The following is an 11,145-nucleotide window of genomic DNA, read 5'->3' on the forward strand; positions in this document are numbered from 1 at the left end:
GCAGATAAAACTATAAGATCCCCTAGAGGTATTATTGAAGATGTGCTAATTAAAATCGATAAATTTGTATTTCTCGTTGACTTTATTGTTCTAGACATAGAAGAGGATAGCAACACTCCTTTAATTCAGCCCTTTTAGCAACTGCTAAAACCATTATTGATGTTGGCATAGGTGAACTTACACTCTAGGTGGGAGACAAAACAATAACCCTTCAAGCTTGCAATTCTAGCTACACATCAGGAATGGAAGGTGATCATTTAAACCAATCTACTAAAACTAACAAAATGGTGCAACCTATTTCGAAGAAAATGAGTCTGAAGGAAGCACACGAGTCGTTCTCAAGCACCAGTAGAGGACTTGTTCATGAAGATCGAAGATTACAAATTGAGGAACTCGATGAATGGTGGATGCACAAACCAAGAACACCCGACAAACTGAAACTGCGCCATAATGAGCCCGATACCTCTCTAAATCAACTTAAGGTTGGTGATAAGGTCTTATTAGATGCCGCAGATCCCCACATTGTCACTACCACACCGAATGAGGAAATCCCTCTTACGGTACTTAGTATTTTTCCATTCGGTACGGTGGAGGTGAGTCATCCCAAGTTTGACACTTTTAAGGTAAACAACACCCGATTAAAACCTTATTTTGATGAGATTGATAGCAGGAATAAGGAGCATAAACTCCTCAAACCACCATGACCATTCACTGGAGAGGTAAGTCGAGCTTAGACTATAAATAAGCGCTTCTTGATAGGCAACCCAAGCACTAACAATATTAATTTCTTTAAATTTTGGTATTTAACTACTAACTTATTAATAGAAATCTTGAATACAGGTGTTTCCACAAAGACACAGCCAAGCACACGGGCGTGCTTAAGGCCTTGTGAAAATAGGGCAAAAGATTTCCCCAATACGGGCTACGATTAAATGCCACGGCCGTGCGATATGGCTGTGATTGAGCCTGTCAAAACAACACGGGCGTGCGACACGCTCGTGTGGAAGAACTGTGGTCGAACCTGTTAAATTAACACGGGCATGGGGCTTGCACACACAGGCGTGGGAGAAGCGAACGAAGCTAGACACGACTGTGCGACACGGCCGTGTGAACCCACACGCCCAAGGAACACGAACGTGTACTAAATGTCAGACGTGCCCAAATTTGAAATTCGCGAATCACACGGGCTGAAATTGGGGAACACGGGCGTGTGCCCTGGTCGTGTGGCCCAAAATCTATAAATACCTTGCACTATTCACTTTCTTCCCCATTCAAAAACCCTAACCTAGCTACTGCATCTCCACACGGCCTCCCTGCCACGCCCGTGCGCCGCTTCCCACTTTATTTTTAACACTCAATCTCTTTCCCTTAGCGTTTGTTTACTCCTTTCACTTCTATTTTACTTATTTCTAATGCTTATTATCAACATACTCTTCATATCTTTTGAACTATCTTTCATTTTTCTATCATTTAATTTGCATTCTTAGGTTAGTTATCATACATTTTGTGTTAAATCAAGTTATTAGGAACACCTCATACCCATGACATTACTATGTTTATTCTCATGCTATTACCATGCCAATGTATATCATTTAATTTCAATTCCTAAGTTAGTTATCATACATTCCGTGTTAAATTGAGATTAGGAAAACCTCATACCCATTACATTTATATTCTCATTTTCATTGTTATTGTGGTTGAGTTTGCTTCATAATAATAGTATTGGCTGAAAAAATTAGTTCCAAATTCATGCTTTTTATTTTTTCAAATTCGTTTACCTATTATTATTATTCTTTATATTACAGGCTTTTGATGTCGTCTTCACGAGGAAAGAAAACCGCCGTACCTGCTTCAAAAAAGAGAAAGGAAGCGTCCTCTTCCGTGGGTCCAACCGTGAAAATTTGTCACCCTCTCCTTCAGTTCCCTCGAGGGCCCCAAGAAGAACTGTTCCAAATACTTCGGGCCCGACCTTTAATTGCAGGTCCCTACATCGACTGGGCTGCTGTAGAACAGGTTCAGTTGGCTGATTCGATTCGAGCCCTCCTAACCACCGACCCTTGAGAGCTATTCTTTGGGATTATCGAGCCAACATACCTTGAGCTCACGATGGAACTATGCTCAACGTTTCATCTTCAGACCATAATGATGAACTACGATGATCTTAGCATGGTTCAATTTCGCCTAGGCAGATTAATCTGCCAGCTAAGCGTCCCAGAGTTTGGTGCTGCACTAGGCTTATATACGGAGGAGTTCAAGGAGGAGAATGAACTACATGCTCTCAGTCGCCACATACATTTCTCTCCCTCGAAGTGCTGGCACACTTTGGCCCCTGGTGCGGCCTCCTACAATCCTAGCCGCTCCAAGGCATCAGTTTTCCCACCATCCCTGAGGTACTTACATGTTATTTTAGCTCACACGATTATAGGGAGGCGAGAGAGAACTGGCATCATCAACACCCACGACGCCTACTTCTTATGGCTCATGTCGCACGAGCACATCATCGACCTTTCCTATTTCATTGCCCTCGCGATTCAACACCAGACAAAGCGGCATCGGAAGGGGGTCATCTCCATTGGCCCCTATGTGACTTGACGATGCGACACTTCGGGCTCCTCAACACCTCGGCCCAAGAATCATCCCTCACCCTCATTGACCAGATGTCTCCACAAGGCATCTCGAGCATGCTTAGCATGAGGATGACCGAAAGGTGCAGAGGAACCTACCCACCCCAATATCGTCTCGCCCAATCTATCGAGGAAGAGGCCTACGAGGATATTCCTGATGATGTCCCCCCACAGCACGAGGACCCATCGACTTAGCCACCACTATCCTCTCGTCCAATTCATGCAGAGGCTTCATATACTGACATATCTGAGCGCCTCACTCGATTCGAGCAACAACGTTTTCAATGATTTGACAACATTGATGGTACTCTACAGTAGATTTGTCAGCACCTCCACATCTCATCGCCAGTCCCACCTCGCAAACCATCCAGCGATGAAAATGTTTAAAAATATTTACTTATTATTTTATGTTTTTAAGTTTTATTGAAACTACTTTTTATTTTTATTAGATTTCAGAAATTTTATTTTTAATTATCAATTTCGATTATTTCTTTTTGAGTAATTATTTTTAAATATTCATAATTAATCGTTCTTGAAACTAACTATTATCGCGATGTAGGCAAGTGTACCTATCGAACAGTAGTATAGTTTTAGCAAGACCAGATTGTCGAACCCAAGGGAACTAAAAAGTACTAGTAATGACTGTCTTTTTATTATCTAGCCTAAGAATAAAGAGGTTTGTGTTTTAACTAACTAATTATCGAAACTAAGAATTCACAAAGAATGGAATTGGGGAATTGCTTTTGGGAAATTCAATTGAATTAAGACAATACCTAAGGAAAAACCCACCTAGACTGTACTTGTTATTCTAGCTCCGAATCGGACGATTTATTCATTTAACTTGTTCCATAGAGATCCATAAGTTATGTTATTATCCCTATTCAAAACTAATAATGTCTAATCCCTAGATTGAATAATTGAGACTTCTCTCTAATTAACACCCTAGGGTTGCATTAACTCGATCTATGGATCCCCTTATTAGGTTTCACCCTAATCTGGCAGAATCTTGTCACCCTATGTCTAGATACGCAAACAACTTTGCTTAATTCTGAAAAATGTACTCTTAGACAGGGTCTATTCCTCCTCTGAATAAGAGCTTATCTTGAATTAGTATCCTAGAATATCAAAACAAGAATTAAGAACACATAATTAAGAACAAGTTAAATATTTATCATACAATTCAGAAAATAATAACAAGATTCGTCTTAGGTTTCATTCCCGTTGGGTATTTAGGGGATTTAGTTCATAACTAAAAAAGAAAACATCTCAGAAGAATAACGAATACAAAACATAAAGAAAACCCAAAACTCCTAAAGGGAAATTGAGGAGAGATCTTCAGTCTTGATGGTGAATCTAGCTTCTGAGATGGATCAATTAGCTTTCTTGGAGTAATTCCTTACTCCCTATTCTGTGCCTCCCTTTTCGTCCTCCTCTAAGGTGTATTTATAGGCTTCGGAATGCCTAAGAGCTCTCAAAATTAGGCTTTTCTGAATTGGACTCAACTTGGGCTCGACAAGGACACACCTGTGTGACACGCACGTGTGTGATTACTTCAGGTTGTGCTCGAGCCTGCCAAATTGAGACGGCCATGTGGTATGCCCGTGTGAGGAGGTCCACGCCGTGTTGATTTCGTACTTTGGCCTATTTTCTCTAGTTTTGTCCCGTTTCTTATTCCTTTCACTCTCCTATGCTCTCCTAAGTATAAAACATGAAATTAAAGCATTAGGAGCATCGAATTTACCAATTCTAATAGGAAACCATCCATAAAATGCATTAAACATGGGGTAAAAATATGTATAAATTACGGTTTATCAAATACCCCCACACTTAAGCATTTGCTTGTCCACAAGCAAAATTCTCAACTCATAATCAAAATAAATTCTTCTCAACTTATAATTTCTATCGATAATATCTCAAAATAATTCATAGGTAATCATACATTGAGAATTCAACTAAAAGAATATAAAAGTTTCAAACATTCCAAGTTGAGCATTTTCTTCTGAAAACATAGGTGTCTCTGCTCATTTAAGTAATTACCTTTGATTCAGAATATCACAGAGTTTCACATCCTTACTAAAGATTCACTCAAATCACTCGAGGTGTTTTAAGGAAATAAATGAAGCACTCAATAGTCAATAATGAAAAGTCATTACCATAGGCTTGCATGAAAATGAAATCTCCACCACTGATAAATTGAGATGAAACATCAATCAAAAGGTCTTTAGAGGGTTGTAATGAGGCTTGGTTAGGGTTGTGGTCACAAGCTGAAAGAATAGGTTAGGATCGAGATTGAATTGAAAATTTGCCTAACTAGAAAAAAAGTTAATCATCACTTGCGTACAACAAAGCTTCTTCTCAGAATATAAAATTACTAATGTGTATACGTAGTTTTTTTTTTATAAAAAAACAAGTTAAATAACATAGACTAACTATTAAGAACAAGACATAGCTAAGCAATTTATTCAACTCAAATCTCGACAAAAATATGGATTAATTTAGGGGATTTCAGCAATAATGGGTTTAGGGTTAATATTAAGGGTAATACAAGAAATGACTTGTTAGGCTCAAAAGGATTTACTAGGGGTTAATCATGGAGGTAGGCTTTTCATGGCATGAGTGGGTTAATCCTAAGTGCCGTAATCATTTTGACATATCAAATCAAATGGTGTGGTCTCGACATCCATAATCAAGTAAGTTCTAGAATAACAGTTCAACACTGACGCACTCAAAGCAATAATAAAAGTGAGCATGAAAGAATTAATAAATGCTCAAAAGGCTCAAAAATCTCACAAAAATTATGGCTTTTTTATGTTTAAAACTTGTGAATTCCAACTCAAAGTAATACCTAAACTTTGGGGAAACAACCTAAGATTTTAAATTCTTAAAAATCAACTTATCATGCTTGATTCTCTAATTTCTTGAGGTTTAAACAATCAACGCATAAATGCCTATGTTTTAATCCAAGATATATCAACAAAAATCATAAATCAATCAATTTATCCTAAATATGATATGAAAGCTTTTCAAGAGAACAAGGTAGTCATTTAAGGATTTTTCTGATAATGAAATAAATACCCCCACACTTAAGATGTATATTGCCCTCAATGTACAAAGATAGATATTAGAGTATAAAAATAAGATAGGGAGAGAAGTGAAACTTCCTGTATGATGAATTCCTCGAACTGGAGTTTTGGAGAGTAATTGGTTCAAGAGTGGAGGAGGATACTCCGGCGGTCGTAGAGGTTCATTAGTCCATAAGTCCTGTGCCAAAAGAATATTATATCTAGTGGTAGCTATGGTCATGGTCGATCAGGACATGGCAGTTGTGAAGAACCTTTCCCGGTGGAGTTATTAGTTCCTATGTGATAATGAGCTAAAGAGCTTTATATAACTGTGATAAAATCAGGAAATTTTTAAGGGGTATTAGGAAGAATAATTACTCATAAAGAAATAACCGAAATTGATAATTAAAAATAAAATTCTAAAATCTAATAAAAATAAAAAGTAGTTTTAATAAAAATTAAAAACATAAAATAATAAATAAATGTTTTTAAACATCTTCATCGCTGGATGGTTCGCGAGGTGGGTCTGGCGATGAGATGTGGAGGTGCTGACAAATCTGCTGTAAAGTAGCATCAATGTTGTCAAATCGTTGAAAACACTACTGCTCGAATCTAGTGAGGCACTCAAAGATGTCAGCATATGAAGCCGCTGTATGAACTGGACGAGAGGGTGGTGGTGGTCGAGTCGGTGGGTCCTCAAACTGTGGAGGGACATCATCAGGAATGTCCTCGTAGGCCTCCTCCTCAATAGATTGGACGAGACAATATTGGGGAGGGTAGGTTCCTCGGCACCTCTCGATTATCCTCATGTTAAGCATGCTCGAGGTACCTTGTGGAGACATTTGGACGATGAGGGTAAAGGATGATTTTTCGGCCGCGGTACTGAGGAGCCCAAAGTGTCGAGCCAACCGAGTAACATAGGGGCCAATGGAGATGACCCCCTTCTTGTGCCGCTCCATCTGGTGCTGAATTGCGAGGGCGATGAAATAGGCAAGGTGGATGACGTGCCCGTGTGACATACACCATAAGAAGTAGGCATCGTGAGTGTTGACGACGCCAGTGCTCTCTCGCCTCCCTGTAATCGTGTGAGCCAAAATAGCATTAGGTACCTCAGGGATGGTGGGAGAACTGATGCCTTAGAGCGGCTAGGATTGTAGGAGGCTGTGCCAGGGGCCAAAGCGTGCCAGTACTTCGAGGGAGAGAAATGTATGTGGCGAGTGAGAGCATGTAGTTTATTCTCCTCCTTGAACTCCTCCGTATATAAGCCTAGTGCAGCACCGAACTCTGGGATACTTAGCTGGCAGACTAACCCACCTAGGCAAAACTGGATAATGCCGAGATCATCGTAATTCATCATTACGGTCTGAAGATGGAACGTTGAGCATAGTTCCATCATGAGCTCGAGGTATGTTGGTTCGATGATCCCAAAGAACAGCTCCCAAGGGTCAGTGTTAGGAGGGCCCGAATCGCATCAGCCAACTCAACTTGTTCTACGGCAGCCCAGTCGATGCAGCGGCCCGGAATTAAAGGTCTGACCTAAAGTATTTGGAAAAGCTCTTATTGGGGCCCTCGGAGGAACTGCAGGAGAGGGTAACGAATTTTGGTGGTTGGACCCGCGGAAGATGACGCTCCCTTCCTCTTCTTCGAAGCAAGTATGACAATTTTCTTTCCTCATAAAGACGACATGGTACCTAAGATCAAAACCATTCATTCATTTTGAGGAATGATCAAAGTAAAATGAAGATAATTTGTAAATAACAATCATAATTTCAACAACTACTAAGACTAACAAGTGAATCAAAGAAATCAATTGCATGGCATAAAAATGGCAACAAATTTCATAGAATGCAACATGTGTGACGGATGAAAAATGTTAACACTAAAGGCATGAGTATATATATTGTTCTAATCATGAATATTTACTTCTAACTAATCAAATAAAGTAGAGAAATCTTATAATGAGTAAGAATTTTAACATGAGAAAGATAATAACTATTCTAGATATAACATTTGTATGATAAAAATAAGAAAGGAACATGAAAAATTTCATATTATTATGATAAATAGCCCTAGAAATTAGTAAGAATAAACGAGAAAAGAGTGAACAAATGCTAGAAAGAGGAGAACGGGCGTCAAAAATAGAGTTAGAGGTAGCACACGGGCGTGGCAAGGAGGCCGTGTGGATTTGCAACGGCTAGGGTTAGGGTTTTTGAGTGGGGAAGATAATGAATAGTGCAGGGTATTTAAAGATTTTGGGTTACACGGCCAGGTAACATGCTCGTGTTCCCCAATTTCAACCCGTGTGATTCGCGAATTTTGAATTTGGACGCGTCTGACATTTAGGACATGCCCGTGTTCCTAGGGCGTGTGGGTTCACACAGTCGTGTCACACGGTCATGTCTGATATTGTTCGCTTCTTCCACGCCCGTGTATTCAGACCCACGCCCGTGTCAATCTAATAGGTTCGACCATGGGTGCTAGACATGGGCGTGTCATATGCCCGTGCTGTTTTATCAGGTTCACCCATGGTTCTTCCACATGGGCGTGTCTCACCCCGGTGTTGTTTTGGCAGGTTCGACCACGGCCATGTCGCATGGCCGTGGTGGTTTATCGTAGCCCGTGTTTGGGAAAAATTATTGTCCTGTTTTCACACGGCCTTAAGCACGCCGGTGCTCTTGGCCGTGTCCCTGTGGAAAACCTGTATTCAAGCACTCCATTAGTAAGTTAGATGTTGAAGACTAAATTTTAAAGAAGTTAATATAGTTAGTGCTCGGGTTACCTTTCGAGAAGCACTTATTTATAGTCTAAGCTCGGCTTACCTTTCCGTTGAATGATCATGGTGGTTTGAGGAGTTTATACTCTTCATTCCTACTATTAATCTCATCAAAATAAGGTTTTAAACGGGTTTGTTTACCTTAAAAGTGCTGAACTTGGGATGACTCACCTCGACTATATCGAATGGGAAAATGCTGAGTACCGTAAGAGGGATTTCTTCATTCGATGTGGTAGCGACAATGTAGGGGTTTGTGGCATCTAATAAGACTCTATCTCCATCCTTAAGTTGATTTGGAAAGTGATTGAGCTTGTTCTATCGTAGATTGAGTTTGTCAGGTGTTCTCAGTTTATGCGTCCGCCATTCATCTAGCTCCTCGATTTGTAGCCTTCAATCTTCATGAATGGGTCATCTACTATTGCTTGGGAATGGTTCATGTACTTTCTTCAAACTCATTTCCTATAAAGAAGGTTGCACCATATTTTTAGTTTTAGTAGAATGGTTTAGATGATCACCTTAAATTTCCATTATATTGCTAGAATTGCGAGCTTGAAGGGTGATTGTTTTGTCTCCAACACGGAGTGTGAGTTCACCTGTGCCAATATCAATAATTGTTTTAGCAGTTTATAAAAAGGGCCTTCCTAAAATTAAAGGAGTGTTGCTATCCTCTTCTATGTCTAGAACAATGAAGTCAACGGGAAATATAAATTTATCGATTTTAACTAGCACATCTTCAATAATACCCCTAGGAAATCTTATAGTTTTATCTGCTAATTGAATGCTCATCCTAGTCTCTTTGGATTTCCCGAGACCTAATTGTTTGAACATTTTGTAAGGCATGATGTTAATACTAGCCCCCAAACCAGCTAATGCATTATTAACATCTAAACTACCAATTAAGCAAGGAATTGTAAAACTCTATGGATCTTTAAGTTTGTTGGGTAGTTTATTCTGGAGAATAGCTGATCAAACTACGTTTAGTTCCACATGCGATACCTCGCCATCTTCCGCTTATTTGCTAAAAGCTCCTTTAAAAATTTCATTACGTTTGGCATATGTGATAGAGCTTTAATAAACGGTAAGTTAATATGTAATTTTTTAAGAGTTTAAGGAATTTACCAAATTGTTCATCGAGCGATCTCTCCTTGTCGCGTTGGGGTATGGCACACGAGGTTTATATTCGACATTCACCGATTTGTTTTTATTGTGATCTACCTCACCTTGACCTTTGCTTACCACAGTTTCTTGCCTCGGTTCTGGCTTAGGCTCAACAAATCCTTCTTCATCTTGAACATTAATCGCGTTGAGCTGTTCCCTTGGGTTAGGTTCAGTATTCTTGGCAAGCTCCCTTGTGGTTGTTCGGAGATTAGTTTGGAAAGCTGGCCTATCTGAGTTTCGAGCCCTTGGATCGATGCTTGTTGATTTTTAAGTGCTGCCTCGGTGTTCTAGAAATGGGTTTCTGACATCGAGATAAACTTTGTGACCATCTCTTCAAGGTTCGGTTTCTTTTCCTATTAGTAGGGTGGTTGTTGGTAGCCTGGAAGTGGTTGTGGTCTTTGATTTTCTTGACGAGAAATTGGGGTGGTTCCTCTAACCTACATTGTAAGTGTTACTATATGAATTGTTTTGAGGTCGAGGATTATTACCCATGTAATTTAATTGCTCGTTATCAATGTTGTGGCCATAAGGTTGGTATTCCGAATGGCTTGTTCCACCTCCACTTGCTTCGCACTCCATTACTGGGTGAACCTGTGAAGAACTAAGACAACCATCAATCTTTTTATTTAGAAGTTCTACTTGGTTTGATAGCATCGTAACTGAATCGACATAATAAACGCCTATTGTTTTAGTTGGTTTTGTCCTCATGACTTGCCACTGATAGTTATTCAGTGACATCTCCTTTATAAACTCATAAGCATATTCATGTGTTTTATTATTGATGGTTCCATCAGCAGCTGCGTCAGTCATTTGCCGAGTCGAAGGATTCAGGCCATTATGGAACGTTTGAACCTAAAGCCAAAGCGGTAACCCATGGTGAGGGCACCTTCTCAGTAAGTCCTTGTATCTCTCCCATGCATCGTAAAGAGTTTCTAAGTCCATCTGCACAAACAAAGAGATATCATTATGTAATTTGGCCGTTTTAGCTGGCGAGAAATATTTTAATAGAAAGTTTTCAGTCATTTGTTCCCAAGTAGTGATTGACCCTCGTGGTAATGAGTTCAACCACTGTTTAGCTTTGTTCCTCAACAAAAAAGGGAATAACCGAAGACAAATGACATCATCATAAACACTATTAATTTTAAATGTATTGCATAGTTCTAAGAAGTTGGCTAAATAAGCGTTGGGATCCTCATCCTGCAAAACCATCAAGCTGAACAAATTTTTGTATCATTCGAATAGTGTTAGGTTTTAATTCAAAAGTATTTGCAGCTACAGCAGGTCTAACTATGCTCGATTCATTTCCTGTTGAAGAAGGTTTAGCATAATCATACATAGTGCGTGGAGTAGGATTTTAATTAACCGTAATTGCAAGAGGTAACTGATTGTCTTGGTTTTTAGCCATCTCTGCGGTTGGGATTTGAGGATCGTTCTCTTGCTCGTTCTCTGTGTATCTTAAGCTTCGCCTTATTTCTCTTTGGTTTCTGCGAACTGTGCGATCGATTTCTTCATTAAAAAGTAGTGGTCC

At 39.6% G+C, this 11,145-nt stretch overlaps 1 non-coding gene across 1 annotated transcript; it reads left to right on the top strand.

The window, feature by feature from the left end:
- The first annotated feature begins 10,485 nt into the window (after positions 1 to 10,485).
- LOC121226023 (small nucleolar RNA R71) lies at positions 10,486 to 10,591 on the top strand. Its single transcript, XR_005923925.1, has one exon. It is a non-coding gene; the product is annotated as a small nucleolar RNA R71 (small nucleolar RNA).
- The last annotated feature ends 554 nt before the right edge of the window (positions 10,592 to 11,145 follow it).

Source organism: Gossypium hirsutum, chromosome A03 (genome assembly GCF_007990345.1).
Source record: "Gossypium hirsutum isolate 1008001.06 chromosome A03, Gossypium_hirsutum_v2.1, whole genome shotgun sequence".
NCBI lineage: Eukaryota > Viridiplantae > Streptophyta > Magnoliopsida > Malvales > Malvaceae > Gossypium > Gossypium hirsutum.